Source organism: Myotis myotis, unplaced genomic scaffold (genome assembly GCF_014108235.1).
Source record: "Myotis myotis isolate mMyoMyo1 unplaced genomic scaffold, mMyoMyo1.p scaffold_m19_p_6, whole genome shotgun sequence".
In the NCBI taxonomy this organism is placed as follows: Eukaryota; Metazoa; Chordata; class Mammalia; order Chiroptera; family Vespertilionidae; genus Myotis; species Myotis myotis.
The window spans coordinates 18999788-19014039 of NW_023416368.1; positions in this window are offsets into that span (position 1 = coordinate 18999788).

The window sequence follows — 14252 nt, forward strand, 5'->3', positions numbered from 1 at the left end:
GGACCAGTAATTTCAAAATTCTGATATAAGAATAGATGTTTGCATGTTTTCACTAGTCCATGGCAGAGTGAATAAAAAAATCTGTACAATGTATGGATTTCAACAGTTGTCACTTCCTAATCTTCATCACATCTTCCTTGGGACATGTGTGCTTTCTCACCACAGTATTTATGCCATCAGGAGAGCATAATGCCAAACAGGCATTGAATATCTATCTTTTGAGTAAATGAACAAATGCAGTGTCCTATTTTGGGAAGAGCTATTCTTTTTTCTGTGATTATGTCCCTTTTTTCTGTTAAGAAAATTTTAAGGAAATAACAGTGATAGGTAGAAGTTGTTTTTAATGCTCTTACCTGATAAAACTGAAGGCTAAGGGTTCTATCTTGGTCATCTAAATTTAATTTTTGAAATTTCACTGATGTGAGAATATAACAACCTGGAAATCATTGACATGATCTAATTTCCTTATGTTAAAATTGGAGAACTGCTGCCCAGTGAGAGGAAATAGCTTGCCTAAATCCTCAGTAACTAGATTATTATCTATTCTCCCATGTTTCCTTTTATTTTATGGAATGATAATTATGGGTTGATTCTCTCTTCCTCCTTTTCTTTCCCTTCCTTCCTTCTTTCCTTCCCTCCTTCTTTTCATTCTCCCTTTAGTTTTAATGGGTCATTTTGGTCTCTGAAACAATATTTTAAGTTCCTTGAAAATGTGGACCATGCTACATTCTTTTTGTAGTGTTAACTGCACTTTTTGTTTGGTGCACTATGCATTGTACTGAACTTCTGCCTTGAAGGCTAAGCTAAGTGGTTATAGTTACAAGCAAGGAACACCCCCCCCCCCTTCTTTTTGGATATAAACCCTTATCTGATATATGGTTTGCAACATTTTTTCCCATTTTTAGATTGTCTTTTCATTGTGTTAGGTGTTTTTTTTTTGTTTGTTTGTTTTTTTGCTGTGCAGAAGCCATTGAGTTTGAAGTAGTCTCATTTGTTAAGTTTAGCTTTTGTTGTTTGTGCTCTTTGCATTATGTCCAAATAAATGATTGCCAAGACCAATATTGAGGAGCTTCTTCTCTATGTTTTCTTGTAGGAGTTTTGGCTACAAGACCTAATGGTATTAGGCCTTCTGTGTTAGTCTTTGATGCATTTCAAGTTAATTTTTGTGAGTGATGTGAGATAAGAACCAGTGTCATTATTCTGTTTGTGTTCTTCCAGTTTTCCCAGAACCATTTGTTAAATACACTATCCTTTTCCTATTGGGTGTTCTTGGATCCCTTGTTGAAAGGACTGTATTTCTATCACTTCAAACAAAGATAAATTATGTAGCTATAAACACCTAAATAAAATGAACTTTGTTAGTGATGCAATGAATATTAAATAGATCTAGTAATAAATACCATAATTTACTTTTACTAGTATCTAGGCATTTTCTCTAGATGCCTGATAAATAATAGATCGCTCTTTAACTCTATTCTGCTGTAATTTTGCACCTTTCTACTTTAGCTACTATTAGTTATCCATAAAAATATAATTAGTAATTTGTTTGAAATCTCCTTTTATACTAATTGGTCAGAATGCACACTCTTACTAAAATTGGACTGATCTATTAAGGACTGTTTTTCCATGTCTGGATCTAATTAAAATTATATTTTATTTTGGCTTCTAGCTTTAACTGTAATTTCTTATATGAGTCTGTTGTTGGTTCTTATTTTAAAAAAACTTCTTATATCTTAAACAGTAGTATAGTAAAGAAAGCTTCCTCTTTTTCCTTTGATTCTTTGTACAGTGGGGCCTTGACTTACGAGTGTCCTGACTAATGAGTTTTTTGAGATACCAGCTGTCTCTCGGCTGATTTTTTGCATTGAGTTGATAGAGTGATTTGAGTTAATGAGCTCCTTAACGAGCTCGGTCTAGGAACAAATTAAACTCGTAAGTCAAGGCCCCACTGTATTATCTGAGATTATGGCCTTGCACACATTAATTGTGCAAACTAAAAATCACACAATGAAAATAAAAATAAAATTAAGACCCAATCTAGTACAGAACCAAATCCCTACACCCTCTGCCTCATTCTAAATTTGTCCATGATAATAAAAAATTGAAACAAAATAAATAAAGCCTAATTAAACTTGGGGAACATTTTTCTGCAGGTTTCTTAAAATACATTCTTGTTGATTTCAGAGAGGAAGGGAGAAGGAGACAGAGATAGAAACATCAATGATGAGAATGAATCATTGTTTGGCTGCCTCCTGAATGCCCCACACTGGGGATCAAGCCCACAACCCTGGCATGTGTCCTGACCTGGAATGGAACCATGACCTCTTGGTTTATAGGTCAACACTCAACCACTAAGCCACACCAACCAGGCTGCAGGGTGTGTGTTTTTTTAATTATTAATTTATCGGAGATATTTAAATACAGTCCTAAATGTTGCCATATGATAGATCATGATGGATGAGCCAAGCTGGCAACTTGGTTTTCACTGCAAATGCCCATACCCCAAAAGGGTGAGGGCATGGGTCATCAGGATGGCAGCTCTGGGAAGGCACATGCAGTATCAGTGTTCCAATTAAACACTTTGTTGTGCACCTTTGAATGCCACTTGTTTTTCTCCTACTGCAGAATGTCAGCTGAGGAGAGCTTGTTCTTAATAATAGAGAAGGAAGCAATCTTTCGATATTGTCCTGCTGCCTTTCCAGGTGCCCTCCGTGTTATCGTAGCCTCAGGATGAAGTCAGCCATTCAGAGTAGTCTATCCCAGGTATGCTCACAGGAGCTTAGTAATTTCCAGGAGAAGGACAAAGCTCCTTGTGTATCCTCCATAGCAATGGATCAGAAGGGTTAAGTCTAGCCCACTCATGGATTTCATCCACTTGTTCTCTGAGGACCAATCTGACTTTTTGACAGATTGAGATGCCTGCGTGCGTGCGTGCGTGCATGTGTGTGTGTTTAAATGTTTGGGGATGGACATGAAGTAGATTTATCAGAAGGATGTCATCTTCAGTGCCAGGGCAAAAATTGCTGGTGAGTTTGAGCCTGGTGACATTTATAAAAGGTGCTATTTCAAGCTTTAAGTTTTACCCATTATTACATTTACACAGTACATTTTCATTGGCAAAGTGCTTTTACATTGCAATCTCTAGTTTAATCCTAGCAAGATTCTGCTGATATTTCTAAGCCAGGCATAATTATCCTTGTTCTTTCCCCAGATGGTACAACTAAGGTTATACTACTTGCCTGAGGTCACGTAATTGCTAAGTGGGATCACTAGGTCTCCAACACAGGACTCTGATCTGTAAACACAATGTTCTCTCTCTGTTCTCAGATTTGATGACGCATAACTATAGTATAACTAATTTATTTGTCTTATGTTAACTTTAAATTCTGAATGCATCAAATAGCTGTGAAATATGGTTTATACTTTAATGGTGAAGGCATTTTTCTCCCTCTGGTGTAAAAACAAAAGTTTCTCATAAATTTGCAATATTAATACTTCTGACATTCAGAGTATCACCACACAGATTGTCTCATTTGAATTGCAGAACAACTCTTTGAAATGAGCAGCAAGATAGAGTTCTTGTGATAGCTTAGTGTCCATAGCAGTTCATTTCTTACATATAGGAAAGTTCTATCCTCATATCCAGCCCTGGCATCCAGTACTCTAAACTTGGTGGAGAGTTACACATCCCCACTTATTTGGGAGTGAGCCAGTTAAACTCATTTGACAGACAGAAAAACTGAGTCCCACAAACTTCTATTTCTTACCTAGAGCCTGCCTGTAACTCATGACTGGTACAGATGTTGGAACTTTGTCATTATGAAGACTCATCTTGGAGTCTCTCACACTGGAGCTGATGTCTGGAGCAAATGCATTTACTGTAAGCCTTTGGGGTACTTTTATACATCAAGAAAGGAGGCATTCTCTTTACTATATTGATTTGAGAGCCCATCACATTTCCCTAAATAGCTTCTCCAGTGGTTGACTTACAGCTGAATTCCACCATTGGATAAACATTTCATTTATGTCTTTTACTATCCTAAGTGATTGCAAATGTCATTGCGAGGGGGTAAATATTAATCCCCTCTCATCACTATCCCTTTGGCATAAACTAAGTTTTCACTCTCTTTGGGAATAGAATTGAAGAGAGAGAACATGAGGATATATTGTGGCAGGAGGACTCAATTATAGTCATAATATTACTGTGTTTGAGGCACTATTACACAATTGTAGGGACATCTTATCATCTATTCTTCAAACCAGTTCCATGATGCATAATGTAATCAGAAGGATAATATCAACTTATTAGAAGAAATACATTTTCCAAGGCCATGATGTATGTTTGTTGTTTGATATGCCCAAGATTATACCTTTCCCATTACACTCTCTTCCTAAGGCAAGATATTTTCAAAGAATCAGACAAAACAGACTTGTTCTTTTAATGCAAAAGTAACCATAGAGCTTCATGTTATTCCAATGGAAATGATGCGTCAGTCTGACTTCTCTGTCCCAAAGCAGTACCCTTGGACCTCAACTTTTACTCATGTATACCTTTTTCAGTGATGCTATGTTGGTTTCACACCTGAAGAACTTGGCAGCCTATTCAGTAATTTTTTAGCAAGAAAGACAAACAAGGACTGTTTTTTTCTACCTGGTCAAATTCACTGAAGCACTGAAGACTGTTACTGAGCCTCAGAGCAATTCATCCTGGAAATAATCCAGTTTCTGCCGCTTGCCTCAGAGCAGGCCTTGATCAGTGGGAAGTCGGAAAGCGTCAATGCCTCCCAAGGATTGCTGGTTGTCCTTTTATCCTTCTCAGGCCTAAGCCTCCGATGTTTCTATGGAGGCCCAGAATGTAACTCATTGTATTCTGTTGTGCATTTTGGCCTCTTTTCTCTATGTGCCCCATTTTCTACAAAGAAGGGTGAGGATTTCCAGGAAAGAAATATTAGGCATTGTTCAACAGGTTGGGGAGGAATTTGGTGTTGGATTTGGAGGAAGCATTTCCCACAGCTTTAAAAGTTTATTCCAAAGAAAGCGGAGTGATGGTAGAAAAAGCCGTAAGCTGGGAGTCAGGGCACCAGGGTTCTGGGCTGAGCTCAGATGCACATTGAGTGATCACACTCCACCCAGCAATTCAGTGTACCTGTGGTTCAAACTACCAATGTCCAATCCAGCCCTGCAAAGAATGCCATTGGTGGAGTGTGTACGAGAGTCCCTTCTCGGGCTCCTGGTCCTCTAAAATAAGTGAACAAGTGTGAGACATACAGTGTTCACCATTAGAACTTCCTACAGGGACTAATTTTCAAAGAATGGGGATTGGAGAGTGACTGCTAATGGATACAAAGTATCTTTATGGGATGATGAAAATGTTCTAATGAATGTTGTGGTGATGATTGTACAACCTTGTGAATATACTAAATGTCGTTGAATTATACAATTTTATGAATTGTATGATATGTGAATTATATCTCAGTAAAGTTGTTATTTTTTTAAAAAGGCCTCAGATATCATGACTCACTTTTTTCAGTGTGTCAGCCTAACCTCTTGTTGGTTTTTACCTTGAGAAATTGTGTCCTTTGGGACAAGACAAGCTTCTCCTAAAAGACAAAAGGCAATATATCCTTTCCACAGAATATTTAGGGCAAAAGTACATACATATGGACTTATTGTTTGTCCAGTTGATAGTCTGGAAAGTTACTATTTCCTCTTTGACATGACATGAGTCATACTTTCCTGGGGGCAAATTCGATAATATTTTAGGGGAACTGAGAAGGATCATTCATCCCAAATACCTACCTCTACCCCCCAAATCAGTTATTTAATCTTTGGAGATAAGATTTGTAGTTTCTGACTGTCTTTGTAAATCCAAATCTTATGTTGAATCAATACTTTAAATTTTCAACTTAGAGTGAATTGTTTAATCCTTTGCAATATGACAATTGATGTGATGATTACAATAATGGTAAGTTTTTGAAGAAGGGGTTGAAAAGTGAAGTAGAGACTTGAAGCGGAAGGGAACAGAGAGAAGGTAGGAAGTCATCAAAGACAGTGTTTACTAAATTTAGAGTCTATGAGTTAAAGCTGCAGCAAATGCTGAAGGGAGGAGAGGTGAATAATCGAAGGTCAGGATGGCCCAGTTTCATTCACAAACTAGATCCAATTGAAATTGAGAAAAGAATACTACTCAGAAGAAAAGGGACTGTTAACAGATTTTTAAAAAATAATTCACTCTACAGGTGTGTGCACTTAGGGAAAAAAATGTTTTTAATTCAGAGAGAAAAAGAAGGAAAAAAGGAAATGGCTTAAAAAAGAAGATGGCAACAGATGCAAGACAATACCCATTAGGATAAAGACCAAAAATGTTCCTTTCATCTAGGATTCCATTAACTTCAAGCTATATTGTTCTCCCCCATCAGCAACTTGGATGACTCAGCACAAAATGAGATGCAGAGTGTAGTTCAGTTCTATGGGAGACCTATTGCTTTTATGCCAAGCTATTCTGCCCCTCCAAAACAAAAGATTCTTTTGGAAAAAAGGTCTTTTTTCAAACATCACTCATAAGATTCCTGTAGAGCAGTGGTTCTCAACCTTCCTAATACCGAGACCCTTTAATACAGTTCCTCATGTTGTGGTGACCCCCAACCATAAAATTATTTTCATTGCTGCTTCATAACTGTAATTTTGCTACTGTTACGAATCGTAATGTAAATATCTGATATGCAGGATGTATTTTCATTGTTACAAATTGAACATAATTAAAGCATAGTGATTAATCACAAAAACAATATGTAATTATATATGTGTTTTCCAATGGTCTTAGGCGACCCCTGTGAAAGGGTCATTCGACCCCCAAAGGGGTCACGACCCACAGGTTGAGAACAAGCATGAGAACTTGTGGCCTCAGGGCATGCAGCCCACTGACCATGAGTTTGACATGCTTGCTGTAGAAGTAGGCATCCTTTCACATGATGCTCTCAGATAGCCAGAACTGTTGTCTAGGAGTGAACATGTGACTGATCCTATGGAACAGACTGTCAAATCTCAGAGGAAAGGCGGGGTGGGTGGGAAGAGATTAACAAAGAATTTATATGCATATACGCATAACCCATGGACACAGACAATAGTGTGATGAAGGCCTGAGGTGGGGAGTGGGTAGGTGTGGGCTAGAAGGGATCAATTGGGGGACATCTGTAATACTTTCAACAATAAAGATAAATTTTTTTTTAAAGTTTCTCCCTTAGGATTTCAGGCACCCAGTAATTGTTTTCTTAATAAATGATTCAACAAAGTTTAATAAGGCCACAATATTATTTTAACATGTAACTACCCAAAGGCAGTTTGTATTTCTAATAAAGGTTGATATTATTTGTTCCATGGAGAGTTACTGCATACTCCATGAAATTGAAAAGCAAAAACACAACACATAAAACTCTAAGGCTATTTGAGAAATTGATATTATAGCCAGGTATCTCCTGCTTTCTGAAGGTTCACATTACACCACTTGGCTTTTACAAAAGATCTACATTAATAGGGTAACAACAGTTTCTGTAAAGGCGTAAAACCTCTCTGGATTTTTTCCAGTTAGGGAAAACAGGCCCTAATGTAGGTCTTTCATAAAAGCCAAGTGGCCTAAATACAAACTTTCAGAAAGCGAGGGGCACCTTTCGCTTTATGTCATTTTAGCTTAGGATAGGTTTCATAGAAAGGTTCATGTTTCATAGAAAGGTTCTAGTTTCCGATAGCAGGGGAAACCTGTACTTGAATTGATTTATAATAGCCCAGATCACACACAATAAACCAGTAATTGAATTGAACACATCATAAACATTCATCTTGACTTTGCCTCCTGGCTGAGCAGATAATGCTGCCTTAAATTTTAAAATTTCATGATAAAATCCTTAAGCTGGTGTAATATAATAATAAGGCATTAGCATGAGGGATAAGATCACCTCTCTGTTCCTTTTCCACTTTATGAAGGGGGAGAATGTAGTGCTACTACTAATATTTCAGGGTCAAAATCACAGCTATTGCTAGGCAAATATTTTTGCTGTGGAAGGAGCTATCGGAAGTGGAGAAAAGCCTGCGGGCTTTGCTCTAGCTCCATTAACTCTGCCCATTTTGAGTTGTGTGAACAAGACAAAAACCTGTTCCCCTCTAAGCCTTGATTTCCCCATTTATGGAATTATGGTGTAAGATTAGGTAATCTTTAAATATTGAATCTAAATATGGCATGTGTCTAGGCCACATCAACATTAAGCCAGACAGATCCTAAATATCATTACTGCTCTTTATAAAAACTTTATAAAAACAACTCACAATTTGGGATCAAAGGAACTAGTGTGTAAATGTCAGATCTACCACTTATTAGTAGTGTAATCTCTGTACTAAGTCACTCAGATGATCTAAAACTCAGTTTGTCTGAAATTGAAAGTGGGTAGGTTAGTATAGTAATATCTAAAAGAGTTCTTATAGAGTACAAAGTATTGCATGTGAAGAGACTTAATCTTTACTGTTTCATGGTGGTAAAGTAAAAATAGGAGCAGTAAGTATTAGAGTTCAAGTGATTATGATGCCAAGCAATGCTTATTGCACACTAAATATATGTTATACACTAATCAATTTCCCCATTTTATAGTTACAGGAAAAGGCTCAAAAAGTCCAGGTTACTAGAGCAGTGACACAGTTAATAAATGGTGGCACTCAGATGCAAACCTGGGGCGATCTGACTCTGGAGTGTGAGCTTTTACCCACTGTGTTATACTGATTTGTCCTTCTAGTATAAAATAGATTCAGATTTATAGGTGGAGGTTTCTACTTCCAGCAATGTTCTTGTTTGAAACAATGACTTCCCCTGAGAATACCAGAAAAGTATACCCAAAAAATCAGTTTAAATATATTGAAGAAGTACTAAGGCAGTGAGCATTTGAGGGATAAGTCCCAGGGAGAAGAGGAACTCAGCTAAAACTGACATTCAGTACCATTTTTTTCAAGGCATTAACCAATTAAAAACTGCCCATCAAAGACTAAAAAGCTGAGTAGAACTTTTGGGAGTTTTGTGGAGCTGAGGGGGGGTGGGAGGAGAGACAAATTGTAGTTCAAAGCCCATCAAGCAGAAGTTCCCTAGAAAATACTCCAGGTTTTAAATTGTGAGCTTATTCTAATAGTACGGGTGAACCAGAAATAAATTAACCCCTATAAAAGATGGAAGTCTGCCTTTAAAGAAACTAAACCTATAATTATGTTAAAATGATCTGTCCCTACTCAAACTGCCTGCTAGGAGCAGAAGCAAATTTCTGGAGACAGACTACATTATCCACAGCTTCAGAGGCCTCTGGGATTTGAAAAATTTTTTAAAAAATCACTGGGTGTCAAAAAGACAAAAATTGACCAATGACTTCAAGATCATAATGAGACCACAGAGATTCACATATTAATAATTATGATTTTAAAATAACTAACTAATATGCCCCAAGATTTTAAATGACAAGACAGAGAATTTCCATGGAAAACTCATATCTGCAAAAAGGCTAGATATATACAAAAGAGAAGAAAAACTATATTTCAATTTAACACAATAGGTAAATTTAGCAGTTTATTCGGTAGAGTAGAGAAGTGGAAGGAGGGTCAAAAGAAAATAATCTAGCCTGAAACACAGACAAGAGGATGAAAATACAGAGCAGAAGGAACATGGAGACACAGTGAAAAGACTTAATATAAGTATAAGTGGAGTTCCAGAAGGAGAGGACTGGGATGACTGTTCAAGGTTGGGATTTAGACCTGTCCATTTTAGGACAATGTGGGCTGTTTTAGTTCCTGACTTCCCTGTGGATTGGCCAAGGAGGTCATTGGGATTGCTTCACAGCTCAACTTCTCTCTGCTGAATCCTGTTTCTATCCCACCCCTTCCCTTTTACAGGTGTTAATTCCAAGGATACTTCCCAGAAAACCCAGTCTGTGGCAAATTTCTAATACATTGGGTAAGTAGGAAAAAAAACACCTGGATTTGAAGACAAAAAATTATGGATTCTAGTGCTGTCTATGCCACTTATTAATGTGACCTTGGGCCCAACATCTCACATCTCTCAATGGTAGGCCTTTGTCTGTGTTTGTGTGTGTGTAAAGATAAAAATACACTCCTAATAGTGTCATATAAGCAATGAAAGAAATAATGGTGATGAAAGTGATATAAAGATGGTAAGGTAATTTGTAAGCCCCATAGCATAATGATGATGATGATGATTGCATCTTCCTTGTGTATTTCTTTCACCTCTGAGCAAGACCCATGCAGATTACTGTTCCTGTCTGAAGACATAAACACAAATGATAACACATCACTCTCTGAATATTCTGGGGGGGGGGGGGAACATTTCAAAGGAGTTTTTAAATAGTCATGAGCTTGGGAAATACAGGAATATGTGTTTCTCTCCAAATAAGTAAAGCAAAATATCCTGGTAAAAAATGAGTAGCTAGGATTTCATTGTAATTTTCCATATTTGTATTCACATAGCTCAACTTCACACACTTTCATTTCATAACTGATATTTCTATGGGAAGAGAGAGGAATACAGAGAGCTACTGTATGAGATTTGGTTTGTACTGTGTGTTTCATCCATTTTCTTCTAATTAGACATTTTGATGTTTCATATTTTGAAGATGCCACAAGGAACAAAACTAGTCAGAATTTGAAGAATTACATCAAGATGCGTCTTGTAGCTCAATAAGGGAATCAGGGATTACAAAATCCAATTCTAGTACAGAAAACTAAACTTTTATATTTGGTTTCAGGGAGCCTCTGGTTATGTCCACAGATCATCAATAAAAATTATTATTAACCAGTCATCCAATCCTCAAATATCCCTTTATGTTTATTCATTCATTAATTTGCTTACCCACAATAGTTTAATATACGAGGTACAAAGCATGCAATTCCTCAAAAGCAACACTCACTTGTTGTTGTTTTTTTTTATATAGCCAGAGTTTGGCACAGCGATTAGCACAGGGTCAGTGCTCCAAAGTATTTGTTGAATTGGTGTGTGAATAAGTGAATGAAAGCATTGCTCTGGGTTCCCCAGCTGAAAGCCAAAATGAGTCAGAGAGAATATACTGGTAAGAAATGGATAGCTAGGTTTTCACTGTAATTTTCCTAATGTTATCAAATAAAAAGGGGGATCCTCTTCCCCATTGGGTGCTGCTGAGGGAGGACTTTTTACAATTTTCTGAAAAAAGGAATTTTCTGAAACTCCCATGCAGAAGGAGTGATTTTTATTTGCATGGAGTTAAATCTCGTGTTTCTAAAGTCCTGTTTCTCTTAGTCCAGTCATACAAGAAGTATAGCTGGGGTTTCAGTAGAACTAAAATCAGAGCGAGTGTCCAAGGTTTCCTTTTCATGTTGGAGCAGGGTCCAGTACAGCATTAGGCTAGCTGCAATCCATTAGTACATTATGTGTGGGCGTCCGGATGGCTGTGGGCCCCATGGGAGAATGCCAGGAAGCCAAGCATGAGCCAAGAGTGCCAACAGGAACCCAGAGCATAAGAGAGGGAGCTTTTCTGTTCAGGGAATTAAGTATCACAAATCTTCATAAGCTTATAGTGGCCATGTCCATTCTGGCCAACCATCTCTGTCCCCAGGTGTGATTGACAGGCAAGTATCTTCCCTATGCTATCCCAACTTCACCGAGCTTGTGGCTGTCTTCCCTTTGTTCAGCCCCTCCCCGCAATGTTTTTCAGGGGACATGCCTATAAAGTTTAGCTTTCCCTTTGTTTTTTTTCTATTATTAATAACTACCTAATCATAATGGTATTACTAAAGCCTCCACTGAAGGTCTCCTCCTCTGGTCAGGTGTAAATATTGCTGGTTGGCAAGGTTTTCACTCTCCTTTTCCTAGGCAAGTTCATCAAACTCACTTTTGCCCCACCCTGTATATTCATAAAGATACATAGATCATAGTGGACAGCATCATAAATACACTTATGAAACCAGCACCCACACTAGAATGTAGAATATTACCAGCATCCCAGAAAACCCTTAAGCCCAGTCAGTATTCTCTATAGTTCACAATTTAGTTTTCATGCAATATTAGTTTTATCTGTCTTGAACTTTATAAAAAAGGGAAACACACAGAATGTACTCCTTCAGATCTGGCTTCCTTTGCTTAATATTATATTTGAGATTGATCTCTGTTGGGTATAGTAATCTTTATTTTCATTTCTGGATATGACCCTTGTATGAATATACCACAGTTTTTAAATCTATTCTATTGATGGACATTTGGCATTTGTGTTGTTTTTAGTTTTGGCTACTAGGATTAATGTTGCTGTGAATAATCTTTTGTATCCTTTGATGCACACATTTAAGCATTTTGTTGAGTATGTATTTATGAGGATAATAGGGTATGCACTTTCACTTTAAAATATGAATTACGGGCCCGGCCCGTGTGGCTCAGCGGTTGATTGTCAACCCAGGAACCAAGAAGTCGCTGATTCGATTCCTGGTCAGGGCACATGCCAGGGTTTTGGGCTCCATCCCTAGTATGGGGTGTGCAGAAGGCAGCCGATCGATGATGTTCCTCTTTCATCTCTCTCTCTCTCTCTCTCTCTCTCTCTCTCTCTCTCTCTCTCTCTCATCTCCCTCTCTAAAAACCAATAAAAATATTTTTAAAAAATAAATAAAATACAATATGTATTATCACCCGGCTGGCTTGACTTAGTGGTTGAGCATTGACTATGAGCTAGGAGGTCATGGTTCAATTCAATTCCTGGTGAGGGCACATGCCCAGGTTGCAGGCTCAATCCCCAGTATGGGGCATGCAGGAGGCAGCCAATAAGTGATTCTGTCTCATCATTGAAGTTTCTGTCTCTCTCTCCCTCTTCCTTCCTCTCTGAAATCAATAAAGATATATTTTTAAAAATAAAATATATTATTACCAGAAATATATATTACCAAAGTGTTCCCCAAAATGGTTGTTCTGGAAAAGCAGTGTATGGGGTTCCAGCTGTACCACATCCCTGCCAACTAGTTTTGTTTTTTTCATGTTAGCCTTTTTGGCTGATATGAAATAGTATCTCACTGTGGATTTAATTTGAATTTCCTTAGTAAATAATGAAGTTGAGCTTTTTTCATATGTTTATTAGTAATTTGGATATCTCTTTGGAGAAATGTCTATTTGTCCATTTTTTCTATTTTTAATTAATTTTTAGAAGTTTTAATGTATTATGAGTCCTTGTTAGATAAATGTATTACAAACATATTTACCCACTGTTTTTGCTTGAATTTCATACTCTCTATGCTGTTTTGTTTTCTGATAAGAGAAGAACTTATATTTGAAATATTCCTGTATAAGAAATCTTTATTTTTTAAAATATAGGTTTTATTGTTGATAGTATTACAAATATCTCCCATCCTGCCCCCCTTTATCTCCCTCCTCCCAGCCTCTACCCACCGGCCAGGTCTTTTTCCCTCATGGTCATAAAGATAATCTCCTATGATATCTTCTACAAGCTTATTGTCTTACTTTTTCTGTTTAGGTTAACACTCTATCTAGAATTAATTTTTGTATGCAGTAGAAAATAGAACTTAAGATTTTTTTCAAGTGGATATCCAGTTTATCTAGCATAATTTATCGAAAAGACCATGGCTTTCCTACTTTACTGTAGTTACCTTTGTCATCAGTCATGTGACCATACATATAAGTGTCTGTTTTTGGACTCTTTTTATTTATTTTGGACTCCATTTTATTTATTTCATTGGTCTCTTTATTTCTATACTTGTGCTAATATAGTTTTGTCATTATTACTGTTACTTTATAATATACTATGATATTTAGAGAATAAGTCTTCCAAATTCATTCTCTTTAAATAAAATCTTGGTTGTTCTTGTCCCTTTAAATATCTACAACATTGTGGAATCAGCCTATAAATTCTCTCCCTCTTTCCACCTTCCTCCCCTCCACTTCCCTCCTTCCTTCACACATGTACCAAAAAAACCTCCTCAGCAAAGTTGGTTAAAAATTTGGAAATCAATACACACAACTTACCCACTACTAGAAAACCAGAAAGTTTTAAGTTTTTTAACTGTACATATCCTTTTAACACCACAAAACATTATTCTTAAATTTTTGTTTATTATATTAATACTAGTAGTCCTGTGCACAAATCCGTGCACCAGTAGCTGGCTGTGGCCCTCCTGTAGCTCTCCCCACCCACCCTCCCCCCACCCCCCATCATAGCTTGCTGCCCTGCCCCCTCCTATAG